The 19484-nt window shown below is 47.5% G+C and overlaps 1 protein-coding gene and 1 non-coding gene across 3 annotated transcripts in view; one reads left to right on the forward strand and one right to left on the reverse strand.

The window, feature by feature from the left end:
• The first annotated feature begins 248 nt into the window (after positions 1-248).
• Positions 249-19484, forward strand: part of CTXND1 (cortexin domain containing 1) — a 47229-nt gene continuing 27993 nt past the window's right edge. Inside the window, exon 1 of one of the 2 annotated variants that reach the window (XM_070478246.1) lies at positions 249-414. The gene's annotated coding sequence lies outside the window, so the exon portion shown is untranslated. The remainder of the gene's footprint in view (positions 415-19484) is intronic. The other variant, XM_070478244.1, reaches the window with a different exon arrangement.
• On the reverse strand, positions 9777-9849 carry TRNAG-CCC (transfer RNA glycine (anticodon CCC)). Its single transcript has one exon. It is a non-coding gene; the product is annotated as a tRNA-Gly (tRNA).

Genomic DNA, 19484 nt, shown 5'->3' on the forward strand with positions numbered 1-19484 from the left:
GCAGGAAGGAGGATGTCCCGAGAGAGGTGTTCGCTTTCCCATAAAGGAAAAATCTGAAGGGAGAGCTTGGGAAGAGCGTATCAGACAAGCCCCGGCTGGTGTGTGCGCCGGCAAGGGGCTCCCGGGCCCCCTCCGCTCGGCCCACGCTCTGCTCTGCTCCGGGGGCTGAAGTTTCTCCCTGCGTTTCCGCTTGAACAGCATCCAGCTGCCTCGCCTTTAAAATGCCAGGACGGCTGCCGCTCCGCTCAGAGCCCCCTCTCGGCGGCTGGCCGGGGCTCGCCCGCGCCGCCGGGGCGCTGACTCAGCCGCAGCCCGCCCAGTCCGGCCTGGGCAGCGTCCCCCGCGCCCCGTGCCCCGCGCCCCGCGGCACCGGCCAGCACGCGCCGCAGCGAGCGCACTGGACTGCCTCGCCAGGTGAGCACTGCGGGCGCACACCGGGTCCCTGCGGGGCCGGGGCGCAGCGCGGTCGGGGGACCGGGGCGTCGCGCGGGGCACTGGGGGAAGAGGGGTGGTCTCCGGCCGCGGAGCCAGCCGGCTGGCCGCGCGCGGAGGATCTGCTAGAGGAGATCCGCCGCCTCGAGGAGACCCGCACGGCCACTCTGGGCCGGGACCCCTCCCGGTGGCACGGCGCCCTGGGTGCGCCTGGATGGTCAGGGGAGGCCGGCCCGTCGCCGGCAGGTAGCAGCAGCTTGGGGCGGCCGGAGTGGGAGCCGCGCCGGCTCTGCGTTGCAGCAGTCCGTGTTCGGCTGCGGGGCTCGGGTCTCTAAATCCTGGAAGAGCGCTGGGCTGTGTTCCGAGCACCGTCACTCCCTCGAGCTGTACCGTCTCCCTTTGGGGTCCTCGGCGCCTCTCCAGGGAGGGGTTTATAGGGAGTCTGAGTTGAAACTGAATCAAAGTTGGAAATTTGTTCTCCTCAAGTTCATTGCCTAAAACTCAGTCCCTTCTTGTGGCTGACAGTAACCTGGAACAGATCCTTCTCAGTGTAGCTGATGAAGGTCACATTTGATGTAACTTTCTGGGGAAAGTTCTGTTGGCGACAGCCTGTCTAAAATGTCAAGGCTCCCTCTGATTTTGTCCTCATCTACAGCCTCATACAGCGTTTCAGATATTTTTTCCCCACATCAGTGTAGAAGTGGAGAATGTGTCTGGGTGATTTGAGGGGGTGGGGGGCAGAACGCATTAAGGAGCTGAATTTTATAATCGTCTCTTGGCCCATAAGGAAAGTTCTGGAAAGGAAAACCGTCAGGAAAGACCAAGGTGATCCACCTTCTCACTAGATGCTCAATAAGGTCACCGTGTGGCTTTGGATCCAGAAATGAAGTCCCAGGCAGGGTCTCCGGTCTGTTTTCATGTTAGTCCACTTCTGCATCAACTTGCAGCTCTTCTTAATCACCATGGGGGTTTACCTGAGCTTCACCAGATTCCAGTCAGAAAATCAGTGTCTAGGATGCAATCTTACTCCTTTGCATAAAGCATGGATTCAGGCAATTAGGGGTTGGATGCCTTGAGTCTCCTGTCCTTTGCCTCCTTCTCCTTAATCCACCACTTGAGATGGATTGTAATGTAATGTAATGTAACTGTAATGATCTGATCTGTGGTCTCTGCAAACCTGCACAGTGGATTTAGGACATCAGAAAGTCCAACATCCAAGGCCTTTGATGTGATTTACAAACTGGATTTGGATTACAGCTACATTTTCAGGGATGGGTCAACCTAAGACATGTAGAAGCTTTGAGGACACACGAGAAGGAAAATTGTCAAGTGCAAACTTACCCTGGAAATCTATTCTGGAAGCTATGACTTCACATTTATCCAAAAGAGAGATTGTGAGTAAGCTGTCAGTTGATGCTGCATAATCTTTAATATATTCTTATTCCAAGTGATTAATTTCCCAGTCACTTTTTTTTCAGTTGTGTTTAATATTTCTGAACGCCATTCAAGTAACGAATGCCTGAAGTATAATGTATCTCTGCACCCAAATATGTTTGGAAATTTACTGCAAATTTCCAGCCATTAGATCGTTAAGATGTACATTTTAGATAGACAAGGTTATGGTAAAATAAAGGGTTTTAAAAGCAATACCAACCTGAATTAGCCTGAAAAGAAATGTTCTATTAACTGCTTGAAAGTTGTGATTTAGAGGACTAGCTATCACTCCAGTGTATTTCCTTACAGGGTTAATGAAAAAGGCAGCCATTCCGAATATAATGCCCTGCTAGTTAATCTTTCTTCAACAAATATTTACACTACCAGGCCACACCATCACAGCACAGACTCAAAAGCAGCAGTCCAAGGTGGTTTGTGTAGTGTCATTTAGATTCGACAGTATTTCTACGATGTAAGAGGAAAATGAAATGGTATCAAGGAAAATGTCCCTAAATTATCCTGTCCAGCCACAACAGAAAGAACAGTGTTTATAAAATTGGCAAGGTTCCAAGACTCTGAGGCTAATGCTATAATAACTCCTGATGTGGAGAAAGACCGGAAAGGTTCTGAATTTTGGCATCAGAGGCTCTGGAATTGGTCCATGTCAGTGAATTTTTTAGATAACTGAAGTTCACATCAAAACATCAAATGTGGCAACATTTTCAACTATTTCACTTGTTTGGGAAGGAAATATTCCTCAAGTGCATTCTGTGCTTCTTACGATCAGAAAGCTTGATTGTTCTTGATGATTGAGGAGCAGTCCTGTGAAAATCAATTATCTTGTGTCCACACGGGAGAAGGAGCCCGGAGGCCTGCATCTGATAGATCAGCATTTAGTCCCTGCTCTGCCTCTGGTCAGATGACCTTAATTTCATCGAGATGCCTTTTTGAGCTTCCGTTCTCACATTCATAAAACCCCAGGAGAAGCCATACCTGAAAGTCAGTTCCATTTATTGGGCACTTACTGTATGCTAAGCATTTTCTATGTGCTGTCATTTAATTCCCGGGGTGACAGATGATAATTGTCCTGATGAGGAAACTTAAGATCAGAGAAGCAACTTGAATTACTCAAGGTTAATTCAGGGTAGGAGAGCTGGTCTTCCAAACCGAGATCATTTGATTTTGAAACTTATGTTCTTCTCACCTATCATATGAAGTTGCCAAAAGGAAATCACTCCTGATGTAGAGTCAGCACTCAAAAAAAAAATATATATATATATATATATAGCTGCACTTAACTCTGATCTCTGATGACCAGTTCCACATTGTGAGGATGAAGTTAAATGAGGTCATTCACATTTGAGCATGGGAAGTGGTCCCTCTATAACCAGTCTCTGCTACAGTCAATTATTACTCCAGGAAATCGTCTAGCTCCTTCTGAGACTCTTTCCCTGTTTCAAACTTAGGAAGCTCTCGCCTTCTTTGCTGGGTTGTTGTGGAAATCATATTTGGTGATATATCTGAAAGAGCCTAATACATGGTGCGTGCTCAGTCACTCATTCATGTCCAACTGTTGGCCCTTGGCGAGCCCATGGACTGTAACCCACCAGGCTCCTCTGTCCATGGGATTTCCCAGGCAAGAATACTGGAGTGGGTTGCCGTTTTCTCCTCCAGGGGATCTTCCCAACCCAGGGATCAAACCTGTGTCTCTGACATTTCCTGCATTGGCAGGCAGATTCTTTACTACTGCACCAGCTAGGATATGCGTCTGCTGCATTGCAGGTGGCTTCTTTCACCACTGAGCCATCAGGGAAGCTTCTCTAACACATAGTAGGTGCTTACAAATGAAGTTACAAAGGAGGTCCTTGTGGACCTCCCCTTCCAGAGTCTGCTTCTAGCTTCACCATGGACTTCAGTGCTCCGTGGATTTCCTGTGTGTTCTCTTTTAAAAGTTTTTTTTCCCTTATTTTTTGGCCTCAGTGTACAGCATGTAGGATCTAAGTTCCCCAACCAGGAATGGAACCCACACCCCCTTCAGTGGAAGCACAGAGTCCTAATCACTCGACCACCAGGGAAGTCTCTCCTATGTGTGTTCTTGAACACATGCCCCTGTGCTAGCCATTGCTGAAGGTGGTCCCTCCAAGGATGATGATGCTTCAAGCCCTCCAGATGGAGCCCCCTTTAACACGTATTTCAAGGGGAACATAGAGGGACAGCATCCTAGCTGGGAAGAGGTTAGGGTGGGATCCCTGATCCCAGCATCCCCAGCCTGCCCCAGCCATCTAAGAGGCCCCTCCTGTAGCATTGAAGGGGCACCCAGCCAAACAAGCATCCTTCGCTGTGCCTGCCGCCTGCCCTCTTTAGTCATGTCCTGCCTGCCTGCTAGCCCAGTGACAGAAGAGGGAATGTGCCCCTAAGTCTCAGTAAACAACTGGGCTCAAGGCACACATTTCATGTTCAGTATGTATTCTTGCCTGGGACATCCCCTGGACAGAGGAGCCTGGTGGACTACAGTCCCTGGGGTTGCAAAGAGTCAGATAGGACTGAGCAACTAAACCACTGCCACCATGTAGTTTATACTCCGTTCTGGGAATTTTTAAATATTTTTAAATTCTTTTGATTTTTTTATGCATAAAGTATTTTTATTAAAGCTTTCTTTAAAATATTGATTTATTTTTGGGTGTGTCAGGTCTTAGTCGGCTCAGTAGTGTGGGCTTCTCTAGTTGTTGCAGGCTTCACTGGCCCCCTGGCATGTGAGATCCTAGTTCCCTGACCAGGGATTGAACCCACGTCCCCTACATTGAAAGGTGGAATCATAACCACTGGACCACCAAGGAAGTACCTAGTTTAAAGCGTTTTTCAGTATTTTATCCTACTTATGTTACCACTCTGGGAAGAGGTAACCTTCTGTTCTGGGCACACTCTTGCACCCTCTGTGGTGTGCCTGCCCCAGGGAGGGAAGCCAGGCTCCAGAAGGGTTTGGACCCTTCCTCTAAAAGATCTAACTCCTAATGCCTCAGTTTATAGAACCCCACAGACTCAGAATGGCATTTTGTCCTCCACCTTGGGACAGCGTGACACAAAGAAACCCTGAGGTTCCCCTGCAGACTGAGCAAGATCCAAGAAGCAGTCACTCCTGCAGTCCACGTCCATGGCAGACACAGGAGTTGAAATATGATGCTGTTTCCATGAACATGAAAGTGGACATGAATTTTCATGCTCAGGTGGCCATAACAGGTTGGCCAGAGGTGACATCTATTTGTCATCTAATGGTTGGCATTGACAGCCAACAGGTGTCCTGGAAGTGCATGGTCTTCATCATCACAGCCAGCTCTTTTTGGCTGCACTGACTTCTCCATGACTCAGGTTGAGCTCCTTATGTTCTAGAAGCTGCAGATAGATTGGACACGTCTGTCATGCCTCCTCTGCTTGCCCGGAGCAGACATTGCTGATCAATCATGACATCCTTTCCCACGCAGCCAGAATGAGGCCTCAGAATCCTCAACGACTGCCTGGAGTTGGCTCATAAAATGGTATTGCACTGGGCACTGTAGACAAGTAAAAGACCCTGAGGAGTTTTAAGACACAGCAGTAAGATGACAGGGCTTCCCAGGTGGCGCAGTGGTAAAGAATCTGCCTGCCAGTGCAGGAGATGTAAGAGACACAGGGTTCGATCACCGGGTCGGGAAGATCCCCTGGAGGAGGGATGGCTACCCAGTCCAGTATTCTTGCCTGGAGAATCCTGTGAACAGAGGAGCCAGTGGGCTACAGTCCATAAGGTCTCGGGAGTCGGATGTGACTGAGCACACATACACAAAATAAGATGACACCCCCCTCACCGTTCCTTAGGCCCCCTCCCATAAGCCCTGGGGACAGTGACAAAAATCTATCCCTTCGCAGTTCAACATGTCCCCAGACTTGCTAAGACGGAAGTGCCAGCTCTAGGTGGTAGCCTATCAATCCTACCGATGCAGTGTTGCTGGTGTGCCTTGGGGAGGTCACCTGTGCCCACCTTGGGCTGCCTGCATTGAATCAGTTATTTCTTGTGCAACCAGGACATCAGTGTTAATTTCCTAGGGTGTCATGATAAAGTACCACAAGTTGGGGGTGGGGCTTAAACAACAAGAACTTATTTTTTCTCAAGGCTGGATGTGAGAAGTCTGGGATCCAGGTGTCAGCAGGGCTGGTTTCTTCTGAGGCTTCTCTCCTTTGTTTGAAGACAGCTGCCTTCTCCCTGGGTCTTCATTTCATCTTCCCTCTGCGTCTGTGTCCTAATCTCCTCTTCTAATAAGGACCCCTTGTGTGTGTGTGTGCGCACGCACGTGCTTAGTCGTGTCTGACTCTTTGCAGCCCCATAGACTGTAGACCGCCAGGCGCCTCTCTCCGTGGGATTCCCCAGGCAAGAATACTGGAGTGGGTTGCCATTTTCCACTCCAAGGGATCTTCCTGACTCAGGGATCAAACCCTCGTCTCCTACACTGAGGCAGATTCTTAAGCACTGAGCCACCTGGGAAGCCCTGTAAAGGCGCCAGTCATATTGAATTAGGGTCCACCCATGTGGCTTCCTTTTATCTTTGTTACCTCTTGAAAGGCCCACGTCTCCAAATACAGTTGCATTCTGAAATCCTGGGAGTTAAGGTCTTGAACCTATGAATTGAGGGGAGCAGGGGACACAGTTAAGTTCATAACAACATCTGAGAGAGTGATGTTTGAACTTGGCCCGTTGGAGAGGGTGTGGTCCAGGCTGGCACAGCAGTGAGGCCCATACAGAGGAACAGCCTCTGTACCAAGCCCCAGCAGGACATGGGTGGACCTGAATCCAGACCTCCGTCAGTACAACAGTTGCTCGGCTTCCAAGACGGCCCTCCTGGGAATTCCCTGGTGATCCAGTGGTTAAGAATCCACACTTCCAGTGCAGGGGGTGTGGGTTTGATCCCTGGTTGGGGAACTAAGATCCTGCATGCCTCACAGAATGGCCAAAAAATATATTCTTTCCAAGATGGCCCTTCTGCTGGGAATAGGCTGCTCCTCGTATTGTTTTTAAAGATAGCTCTGATATATTTTTTAAAGATTTATTTATTTATTTTTGGCTGTTCTGGGTCTTTGTTGCTGCTCGGGGGCTTTCTCCAGTTGTAGAGAGTGGGGGTTACTCCTCGTTGCATTGCGCAGGATTTTTATTGCAGTGGCTTCTCTGGTTGTGGAGCACAGGCTCTAGGCAGGCGGGCTTAGTTGCTCTAAGGCCTGTGGGATCTGCCTGGACCAGGAATTGAACGTGTGTCTCCTGCATTGGGAGGCTGATTCTTAACCACTTGACCACGAGGGAAGCCCTCCCCTCTCTCATTAACTGATGCTCCTGTCCAGTGGCCCAGTGGACTGGCCAAATAGACGTTCTGGACTCAACTCCCTGGAGGAGACCTGGACTCCATCGGTGTCAGCCACAAGGCAGAATTGTTTGCTGATGATCAAAGCATGTGTCTCCCGTCCCTGGGCCCCAGTTAAAACATTAAAATATCCATCTCAGTGTCTATAAAAGAATGGAGAAATGTGGGCACCTTTAGCAAGCCCAGCTTCGAAAATCCTGCCTCTCCCCGGTGGCCACATCTCCAAGCAATCAAGGACATTATCATTAATCGATCTACATGCTCAGTGGATTCTGATTCTTCTAAAACCTGTCTTCTTGTTCAGCAATTTCTCTGATTTCTGAGAATGCTCCTTAGAAAGTGTTGTGGGTTGCCGTTTCCTCCTCCAGGGGAACGTCCAGACCCAGATTTTGAATCTGTGTCTCCTGTGACTCCTTCGCTGCAGGCAGATTTTTTACCACCTGAACCATGATTTAAACCATGGACCCCCCCCAAGCCCCAGCTCACCCTGTCTGGACAGAAGCACAAACGTCCTCTCTCTCCTTCTAGACCCAGACAGACACATTCACTCCCACAATGGACATCACGCAAGGCATCTTATGATTTCCTGCTTTCCACTAAAGTCATGACACAGCCAGTTGTCAGCACTGCCTGTATACAAAGCTTTGCTGTCCAGGCTGACATGGCCTCAGTCTCCTCTATCCCAGCCCTGGAAAAATCACAAAAGGACAAACAGTGGAGGCCGTGGCTGAAAAAAAAGCCTGTGCTTTTAGGTCTTAGATGACTGTGTCTTTGACCGTTACTTCTTTATCACCAAAGTCCTATTTCAATCTATTGCTCCCATATCAATCTATGTGTGTGTGCATGTGTACTCAGTCATGTCTGACTTTTTGCAACCCCATGGACTGTAGCCCACCAGGCTCCTCTGTCCATTGGGATTCTCCAGGCAAGAATACTAGAGTGGGTTGCCATGCTCTCCTCCAGGGGTTCCTCCCTACCCAGGCGTCGAACCTGGGTCTCTTGTGTCTCCTGCACTGACAGGTGGGTTCTTTACCACTAGCGCCACCTGGGAAGCCCTCATGATCCTTATTTTTCCTGAAATAGACATCCCTTAAGATGGTGCATGTCCTCCTGGGAGAGGTAGGTCTGGCTATGTGCCCCACGTCTTACCTGGGGAGCAGACAGCTACAAGCCCACCCTCTCGTAGTCAACCATCCCTTTGTCAGGCCCCTCCCTGTGGTTCGGTTTATTGGGACTAAACAGAGGAGGCACTTTCCTGGTGGGTCAGTGGTTGGGACTGCACGCTCTCGTTGCAGGAGGCTGCAGATTTGGGCTTCTCTGGTGGCTCAGTTGGTGAAGAATCCACCTGTAATGTGGGAGACCTGAGTTCAATCCCTGGGTTGGGAAGATCCCCTGGAGTAGGAAATAGGAACCCATTTCAGTTTTCTTGCCTGGAGAATCCCCATGTACAGAGGAGCCTGGCGGGTTATAGTCCTTGGGGTCACAGAGAGTTGGACATGACTGAGAGACTTAGCGCAGCAGGTTCAATCCCTGGTCAGGGAACTCAGATCCCACATGCTGTGTGGCCAAAAAATAAAAATAAATAAAATAAGAATAATTAAATATTTTTTAAAAGAAATACTTTAAAAAAGAATAATAAAAGGATGGCTATAGGGTCTATTGATTTTGACACATCATTCACCAGTGTGTCCCCCACCGTCCTGAGCTTGGGTCTTTTCACATAAATTCTCATGCCTCATCTGTTCACTTGACTCTGGCTTGCTGGTCTCAGAGAAAAGAAGGCATTAGTAGGGTATGAGAAGATTGCTTTGTGTTCTGCAGAGAACAAGCCATTTTAAAGGACTCTAAACAGAGAAAGGTAATTAATAATTAATGGTCTGGACTGATCTTCTCATTTCCCACACCCTTGGTGACTGGGATGTGAAATTCAGCCAGGTGCTGAGTGGCAGTCCCTGCGTGGACGTGCGGACCCAGAAGATGAACAGTGTGCGGCAATGTGCTCCCTTGAAGCTGGGCTCCTCCCGCTACCCAGGTGGTCCGGAGTATCAGACTCCTCCAGCACCTGTGGCTCTCCACGGGGAGGGAGCTGGTAACTCATGCTTGTGCAAAGATGCTCTCCTGTAAGTTCCTGCTCTGTGTAAGCCGGCAGCTCTGAGAGATGGGGGTCACCCACTCCATTCTTGTGAGGAAGCACGGAGACCCACCCAGGCCCCCTCACTGGTCACTAGTCGGCAGAGCCCAGTTTGAGACAACCACATCTACATCCCATCTCATCTCATGGGCTCCCAGTTGGGAGGCATTCTTTACCCCAGGGGGGCAGGACAGAGATGCTTTTGCACCTGGAATTTTGCAGGAAAGAAAGGAAAACAGGTAATGACACTAAAGAGTCTAGATTCTCTTTTTTATTAGTTTTTAAATGTATTTATTTGGCTGCACTGGGTCTTAGCTGCAGCATGAGGGATCTTTGATCTTTGTTGTGGCATGCAGGATCTTTTTGTTGTTGTTGTTGTTGCAGCACCTGGGATCTAGTTCCCTGACTAGGAATCGAACCTGGGTCCCCTGCATTGGGAGTGCAGAGTCTTAGCCACTGGACCACCAGGGAAGTACTGAGTCTAGATTCTCTTAATATGTCACTGCCTGCCTGGCCCTGGAGAATATCCCTGGCCTCTTGTACAAAGTGTTTACTGCAGCTCTTGGGCACTGACCTGTGAAAACTTTGCCATTGCAGGGTCCCACCCAGCCCACTCCTCTTCACTCACCCATCCAATGGCCACCCATGCCATCTCTTCTAGGGCTTCAGACACATGGCCCAGAGAACAAGCCAAGGTGACAGTGAACCAAGGGACTTCCGTGGGTGGTAAAGTGTCTGCTACCCATCGGGTTGCTGGGACAAATATCAACAGCCTCAGATATGCAGATGATACCACTTTAATGGCAGAAAGCAAAGAGGAACTAAAGAGTCTCTTGATGAGGGTGAAAGAAGACAGTGAAAAAGCCAGCTTAAAGCTCAGTGTTAAAAAAAACTAAGATCATGAATTCTCATCAGATCCCATCACTTCATTGAAAATAGAAGGGGAAAAGGTGGAAGCAGTGACAGATTTTTATCTTATTAGGCTCTAAAATCACTGTGAATGGTGACTGCAGCCATGAAATTAGAAGATGATTTCTTCTTGGTAGGAAAGCTATGACAAACCTAGACAGCGTATTAAAAAGCAAAGACATCACTTTGCTGACAAAAGTCCGTATAGCCAAGAATATGGTCTTTCCAGTAGTCATGTACGTGTGAGAGCTGGACCATAAAGAAGGCTGAGCACCAAAGAATTGATGTTTTCGAACTGTGGTACAGGAGAAGACTCTTGAGAGTCCCTTGGACAGCAAAGAGATCAAATCAGTCAATCTTAAAGGAAATCATCCTTGAATATTCATTGGAAGGACTGATGCTGAAGCAGAAGCACCAATACTTTAGCAACCTTATGCGAAAAACTGACTCATTGGAAAAGACCCTGATGCTAGGAAAGACTGAAGGCAAAAAGAAAAGTGGGCAACAGAGGACAGGATGGTTGGATGGCATCACCAATTCAATCCTCATGAACTTGGGCAAACTCCGGGAGATGATGAGGGACAGGGAACCCTGGCGTGCTACGGGTCATGGGGTCACAAAGAGTCAGACATGACTTGGCAATTGAACAAAACCCACTGGATGGCTACTGCCACATGTGTAACTTCTCCAGCGTATGTTGGAGAGACCTAACTTTACATTTACCAAGCTGGGAGCACTTACTGCAGCCCTTGATAACCAGGCCACACAGGAGACCGTGGAGGCTCCTGAAGCCAGGCCTTATTGACTATGCTGACCCACACCTGTCCAGGGAAGTGGGCAAGTGAACTTTACACAGACTCCTTCTGGAGTGAAGAGGAGGTGGCTGAAAGGAACTGGAGGATTGGTGGATGGAAGCTGTAGCTCATGTGGTCACAGATGAAATCTTTGCCAAGCCTAAGGCTCTTGACCTCACTGTGTAGCAAAGATTGCATGTTCTGCAGGCTTGTGGACACAGTGGGGGAAGGATAGGGTGGGATGTACGGAGAGAGTAGCATGGAAACATATGTATTACCATATGTAAAATAGATAGCCAGTGAGCATTTGCTATAAGAGGGACATAGGGAGCTTAACCTGGTGCTCTTTGATGACCTTGAGGGTTGGGATGGGGTCGGATGGGGTTGGGGGTGGGAGGGAGGTTCAAGAGGAAGGGGACATGTGTATACTATGGCTGATCCATGTTGATGTATGGCAGAAGCCAACACAATATTGTAAAGCAATTAAAAATAAATGTTTAAAAAAGATCGTACGTTCTAACTCACAGCCTGCTTCTTTAAGCAACACGTGCCTCTCAAGAGCAAAATCAAATACCTCCAGAGGTTGGGCAGGAGACGTGATGACTGACGGAGGCTGGGTCCAAGATGATAGGGAGTGGTGAGGACTATGGGAAAATGAGACTCAGGGACAGTCTGAAGGAGACACTGATGGGGGACTTCCCTGGTGGTCCAGTGGTTAGAATCTTCCTTGCAATACAGGGGACGTGGGTTCAATCCCTGATCACAGAACTAAGATCCTTTATTCCACTAAGCGTGAGCACAGCAACAACCGAGCCTGTGAGGAAAGATTTCACATGACACAGTGAAGATTCCATGTGCCACAATTAAGACTCAAGGCAGCCAAATAAATAAATATATATTTTTAAAAGGTGGGGGACACTGGCAACTTAGTTCTGACTACACGTTTGCAAGTTAAGAATTTGCCTGCCAATGCAGGAGCCTCAGGAGACCTGGGCTGGATCCCTGGGTCGAGAAGATCCCCTGAAGGCAGGCATGGCTACCCACTCCAGTATTCTTGCCTGGAGAATCCCCACGGACAGCGGAGTGTGGTGGGTTATAATCCATGGGGTTGCAAAGAGTCAGACATGACTGAACAGCTGAGCATGCATGCACACATTGCAAGGCAGAAATACAGGCTCAGGGCAGCAGATCTGACAGTCTTCCAAAAACAGAGATTCTAGATCTTATGTAAAATCTCCCAGTGGCCAATTCTTTAAAATTAAAATGAAAGTAAACTCATAGCCACGCTGCAGCCCGAGCATAGCATCCGTGTGTGCTGTCTTCTGCATTGGCAGGCAGATTCTTTACCAATGAGTCACTTGGGAAGTCCTTGAGTGTAACGTGTTTTTGCCCAAGTCTACCAGAGGATGCTATTGTGACCTTGGACATAGACACTATCTGGCGCTGTCTCATGAAGTGGAATATGAGGCCTGATTTAGAAAACGGACCATTCAGAGCTGTTCTGGAGAGGAGCAGCCAGATAGACCGTAGCTTGGCAGCCCTACGCTGCCCCAGGGTATCGGCCCTGAGACCTTCTATTATTGACAGATTCTTGCCTAGGCTCACAGGGCTCCCTGGTGGCCCAAGGGAGCCTCTGCAGTTTCAAACTTGCCACCAAATCCCTGAAAACACCCATGCCTACTCGCTCAGTTGTGTCTGATTCTTTGCGACCTCAAGGACTGTAGCCTGCCAGGCTCTTCTGTCCATGGGATTTCTCAGGCAGGAATACTGGAGTTGCCATGCCCTCCTCCAGGGGATCTACCCGACACAGGGATTGAACCTGCATCTCCTGGGTTGGCAGACGGATTCTTTACTGTCTGAACCACCAGGGAAGTCCCCTGAAAACACGGTGAAGGGCATCTGGGGAGAAGGAGCTCCTTTTAGGACCCATCCATCTCTCCTGCCTCTCAACAGAGCCAGTCACTTGGAGTGACCATGATGCAGTCATAATGCAGCCCCTGTCTCTCTTTAGGGTGTCCCCAAGTCTTCTCAACCTATGTCACACGTCATAGGCTCACAGAGGGATCTGCTTGGATTGGAGGCTTCTCTGAGCCTAGCTTTCCCCATCTGTAAAATGGGCACACTAGCTGAATATGTTTATAGGTGTATAAAGCAGACTAGAAGAATATTCAGCAAAATGAGGAAAGTTGTTACTTCTGAGGATTGAGATTATTAATTTTTCTATAGTGTTCAAATTTTCTACAACCATAGAAGTTATCAGAAAAGCATGTAGTGGATATTTTTCTATGCTATGTACATATTTCAATAGTGTAATGTAGAATTGCTATAAAATATCTTGCTGTATGGTTTTTACCCTAATTTTTAAAGTGCATTTTCCTACTGTGGGCACTGGGCTTATGTCTATCTTTGTTTTGTAAGCACTGCTACAATAAACTTCTGAAAGAAGTGAAAGTATAAGTTGCTCAGTCGTGTCCAACTCTTTGCAACCCCATGGATTATACAGTCCATGGAATTCTCCAGGCTAGAATACTGGAGTGGGTAGCCTTTCCCTTCTCCAGGGAATCAACCCAACCTGGGATTGAACCCAGGTCTCCCGCATTGCAGGCTGATTCTTAATCAGCTGAGCCACAAGGGAAGCCCAGGAATATTGGAGTGGGTAGCCTATCCCTTCTCCAGCAGATCTTCCCAACCCAGGAATCAAACCGGGGACTCCTGCATTGCAGGCAGATTCTTTACCAGCTGAGCTATCAGGGACTGACATAAATAAATAAATAAATACAATATGAATATGAGTCCCCACTCTGCCCACCTCCCAAGGGCATTCTAGGAATGAAAATGGGATGTGGATGTGAAAGTGTTAGATGTGGATCAAGGCAAAAGACAGGCCAATATTGTATTTTGCGGATCTGGTTCTTTTTTAGAAAATATTTATTTATTTGGCTGCACTGGGCCTTAGTTGTGACATGTGGGATCTAGTTCGCTGACCAGGGATGGAACCCAGGCCCCCCTGCACTGCAAGCATGGTGTCTTAGCTATTGGACCACCAGACAAGTCCCTATTTGGAGAAGAAATTTTAACATACCTTGTAAAACAATTCTGAAGTTGAAGGAGGTAATTAAATATTATTATGATGAACTAATATGAATGGCTCAGCTGGTAATGAATCTGCCTGCAATTTGGGAGATCTGGGTTCGATCCCTGGGTTGGGAAGATCCCCTGGAGAAGGTAAAGGCTACCCACTCCAGTATTCTGGCCTGGAGAATTCCATGGGCTGTATAGTCCATGGAGTCATAAAGAGTCGGACATGACTGAGTGACTTTCACTTCACTGTCTTATAGGGCTTTCCAGGTGGTGCTATTGCTAAAGAACATACCTGCCAATGCAGGAGATATAAGAGACTCAGGTTCTGATCTCTGGGTCGGGAAGATTCCCCGGAGAAAGAAATGGCAACACACTCCAATATCCTTGCCTGGAAAATTCCATAGACAGAGGAGCCTGGTGGGCTACAGTCCATAAGATCGCAAAGAGTCAGACTGTCTTATAGGTGAATTTCTTAAAAGTCACTAAAGGTAATAACAGAGTTGTAGTTTATATATGTTCATACCTGTGTGATACCCAAGGAACCAGTTTCTTTATTTCTAAAGCAGAGGTACCATGATTCTCCCTCACTTCCAAGACCTCGACCAGGGAACAGTGCGTGAGCACTAAGTCTTTCTGACACAGCAGCTGGTACTGGCCGAATTCCAGCACTTTCCCCCGTAGGGCTGGTCTCCCAGGGGCCTGTTAGGAGGCAGGACCAAAAGGAGCAGAAAGCCAGGTTTCTCTTGCGGACTTGCCTACATCCCAGGATGTCCGGTTGGCTTCAGAATCACGATGCTGGCTGCTAGAAAGAAAATAACATCCGTCATTAAGGGCTCCTTGAGCGTTTACACGCTTGTTTTATTTTCCCTTAAATGTGACATTTACCACTTATTTTTATATCTTGTACAAAGTGCTGCCAATAAACAGATGTATTTTTAAAGAGCTCCCATCAGTGAATCAGTGAGACAAATTAGCTTCTAAAATCCTTCTCCCCTTAACAGATGTCTGGAAAGTCCTCAGGACTTCCAGAAGGGAGCCTTCATGGAGAGACGTCTCACTTTACCAGGTGATCAGGAACTGACTCTGCTGCAGAGAGTGTGGCGTGATGTGTTCAGAACTTCATAGCCGCTTCACAGGTGTCAGTATTTCATGCCAGTCCAATAAGAAATAAACAGGAGCCACATAGACGGCTTGGCCAGGCCATTTCAGGCTGGGAAAGCTCCCACACAAGACAGTGTGGAGTCCACTTTGGGGCAGTGGGGTGTCCAGGCTGCTCAGGGGCCACGAGACAGGAAAGCACATGGGAAGAGATGGAGAGTGGGAAACCGTGTCTGGCGCTGACCGGGCTTTGGAAACAGACTAACCAGTGTTTGCTTAAGGAAGCAGGGACTTCCTTGGTGGTCCAATGGTTAAGACTCCACCTTCCAATGCAGAGAGTGTGGGTTCAATCCCTGCTCAGGGAACTAAGGTTGCACATGGAGTAGTTCATTTCCATCACTCAGTCGTGTCCAACTCATTGTGACTCTATCCATGGACTACAGCACACTAGGCTTCCCTGTCCATCACCAACTACAGGAACTTGCTCAAACTCGTGTTCAGTGAGTTGGTGAGGCCATCCAACTTTCTCATCTTCTGTTGTCCCCTTCTCCTCCTGCCTTCAACCTTTCCCAGCATCAGTGTCTTTTCCAATGAGTCAGTACTTCACATCAGTTGGCCAGAGTATTGAAGTTTCAGCTTCAGCATCAGTCCTTCCAATGACTATTCAGGACTGATTTCCTTTAGGATGGACGGGTTGGATCTCCTTGAAGTCCAAGGGACTCTCAAGAGTCTTCTCCAACACCGCAGTTCAAAAGCATCAATTCTTTTGGTACTCAGGGTTTGTTTTTTTTTTTTTCCCCAGCTTTTTTTATAGTCCAACTCTCACATCCATACATGACTACTGGAAAAACCATGCTTTGACTAGATGGATCTTTGTTGGCAAAGTAATGTCTCTGCTTTTTACTATGCTGTCTAGGTTGGTCATAATTTTTCTTCCAAGGAGCAAGCATCTTTTAGTTTCATGGCTGCAGTCACATTCTGCAGTAATTTTGGAGCCCCAGAAAGCAAAGTCAGCCACTGTTTCCATTGTTTCCTCATCTATTTGCCATGAAGTGATGGGATCAGATGCCATGATCTTAGTTTTCTGAATGTTGAGCTTTAAGCCAACTTTTTCACTCTCCTCTTTCACTTTCATCAAGAGGCTCTTTAGTTCTTCTTCACTTTCTGCCATAGGGTGGTGTCATCTGCACATCTGAGGTTATTGATATTTCTCCCGACAACCTTGATTCCAGCTTGTTCTTCATCCAGCCCAGCATGTCTCATGATGTACTCTGCACATAAGTTAAATAAGCAGGGTGACAATATACAACCTTGATGTTCTCCTTTACCTATTTGGAACCAGTCTGTTGTTCCATGTCTGGTTCTACTGTTGCTTCCTGACCTGCATACAGGTTTCTCAGGAGGCAGGTAAGGTCACCTGATATTCCCATCTCTTTCAGAATTTTCCACAATTTGTTGTGATCTACACAGTCAAAGGCTTTGGCATAGTCAATAAAGCAGAAGTAGGTGTTTTTCTGGTATTCTCTTGCTTTTCGATGATCCAACAGATTTTGGCAGTTTGATCTCTGATTCCTCTGCCTTTTCTAAATCCAGCTTGAACATCTGGAATTTCACGGTTCATGTACTGTTGAAGCCTGGCTTGTAGAATTTTGAGCATTACCTTGCTAGCGTGTGAGATGAGTGCAATTGTATGGTAGTTTGAACATTCTTTGGCATTGCCTTTCTTTGGGATTGGAATAAAAACTGACCTTTTCCAGTCCTGTGGCCACTGCTGAGTTTTCCAAATTTGCTGATATATTGAGTGCAGCACTTTCACAGCATCATCTTTTAGGATTTGAAATAGCTCAATTGGAATTCCATCACCTCCACTAGCTTTGTTCATAGTGATGCTTCCTAAGGGCCACTTGACTTCTCATTCCAGGATGTCTGGCTCTAGATGAGTGAACACACCATTGTGGTTATCTGGGTCATGAAGACCTTTTTGTACAGTTCTTCTGTGTATTCTTGCCACCTCTTCTTAATATCTTCTGCTTCTGTTAGATCCATACCATTTCTGTCCTTATTGAACCCATCTTTGCATGAAATATTGCCTTGATATGTCTAATTTTCTTGAAGAGATCTCTAGTCTTTCCGATTCTATTGTTGTCCTCTATTTCTTTGCATTGATTGCTGAGGAAGGCTTTCTCATCTCTCCTTGCTATTCTTTGAAACTCTGCATTCAAATGAGTATGTCTTTCCTTTTCTCCTTTGCCTTTAGCTTCTCTTCTTTTCTCAGCTATTTGTAAGGTCTCCTCAGACAACCATTTTGCCTTTTTGTATTTCTTTTTCTGGGGGATGATCTTGATCACTGCCTCCTGTACAATGTCACAAACCTCTGTTCATAGTTCTTCAGGTACTCTATCAGATCAGATATCAGCACATGGTGCAGGGTGTGGTCAAAAATAAAAAAAAAAAGAAGACTCAAAAGGCTGTCATGACCACCATAAACACGTGAAAGCCAAAGATCAAGTCAGACAAGCCATGGTTTGAATCTTGCCACTTTATAGCCAAGAAAACCTTGCTACACGTGGCATCTTTATACACAAATCTTTGTGGACCATGGAAATCCACTCCAATTGAAACTGAATGTGTTTCCAACTGAACTTCTTGGCCTGATCCCCCAAATGCTGCTGATTCTCAAAGGCCTTAGACTGGAGGGGACATGAGCCCAGGGGCAGGGAGTTAGAGTAGAAAGAGGCAGTGTTCTTTTTTAAAAAACAAAAAACAAGTTCATGTATTTATCTATTTATTTATTAATTTGGGTCTGCATGTGTGTGTGCTCAGTCACTCAGTCATGTTTTTTCACCCACCTAGGAAGGCCCAAAAGGGTTATGCTCCAGTGAGGCTCAAACTCACAACCTTGGCATTGCTCTGCCTGTACCACTGTATAAGTACCATGTGCTAACCTATTGTGCCACTGGAGCTCCTAGTTGTGGCCAGACTGGTTATGAGCATTGTGCCCTCATGAATGAAATTAGCATCCTTATCAGAGAGACCCCAGAGAGTTCCCTGGCCCCTTCCACCCTGTGAGGACGCCATGGGAAGTCTGCAACCTGACCAAAGGCCCTTACTTGTCCTTGTGGGTACCTTGGTCTCGGTGTTCCAGCCTCCAGAAGTGTGAGAAATACATTTCTGTTGTTTACACGCCACCCAGTCTGCAGGATTTTGTCATAGCAGCCAGAACAGACTGAGGCCTCAGCAAAAGATAAGTCCATATAGACAGCTGGTTGAGGAATATTATATAGTATTCGCTATGAACCAAACATGTTTCTTTCTTTTTTAAAAATTAATTAATTAATTTTGTTGCTCCAGGTCTTACTTGTGTCACAGGGGAAATTTAATTGTGGCTTGTGGGATCTAGTTCCTACACCAGAGATTGAATCTGGGCCGTCTGCATTGGGAGCACAGAGTCTTAGCCACTGGCCCACCAGGGATGTCCCCAGATGCTTTTCTAAGTGCTTTGTGTATATATTAATTCTTCTTAGTTCTCATCAGCACCCCTTGGGGTAGTTACTTCTGCTGTTCCCATTTTGCAGATGAGCAAACTGAAGCTCAGAAGGGTTCAACAGCTTGCTCCAGGCCATCATCATGAGGGGACAGAGATAGGTTCAAGCCTGCGAGAAGGGAAGGTGTTGGCAGATTGGTGCTGCGATGTCAGGGGGTTGGGGGTGGGTGGAGGGCTATCTAACTACTGAACTATACCAGGGCACCTCTGTGTGGCCAGGAGCAATAAACCAGGATATCCCAGGGAGGATGTCCAACTGGCTAGATGGGCCCTCAGGACAGAGGTCGGGCTGGAACTAGAAACAGGGACTTGGTCTCCCCTGTAGCCTTCCAGAGTGACGTGATGCCACGCACCCCCTCTGCTCCCCACCAGACAAGCTTACAACTAGGTTATGCAGATGAACATGAGTTGGGGAAAGCTCATTCTGAGATGCTGAGCTGAAGAGGTCAGTCAGGCTGGCCAGTTCCTCTCCCTGGGAAACACGTGCACACAACATGGCCAAAAGATCGAGGGGCGGGGAGTAGCCTCTGTCCTGAATCTCTTCTCTAACTCACACTGAAATGCACTTCAGGTACCAGAGAGAGAGAGCCATTCTTTAGGTTTCTGCTGCTCAGGTGTCTTATCGAGTCCCTGGAGGCACTGGGGTAACCCAACAGGATACCCTAGATGGAGGAACACAG

This window comes from Odocoileus virginianus, chromosome 16 (assembly GCF_023699985.2).
Source record: "Odocoileus virginianus isolate 20LAN1187 ecotype Illinois chromosome 16, Ovbor_1.2, whole genome shotgun sequence".
NCBI lineage: Eukaryota > Metazoa > Chordata > Mammalia > Artiodactyla > Cervidae > Odocoileus > Odocoileus virginianus.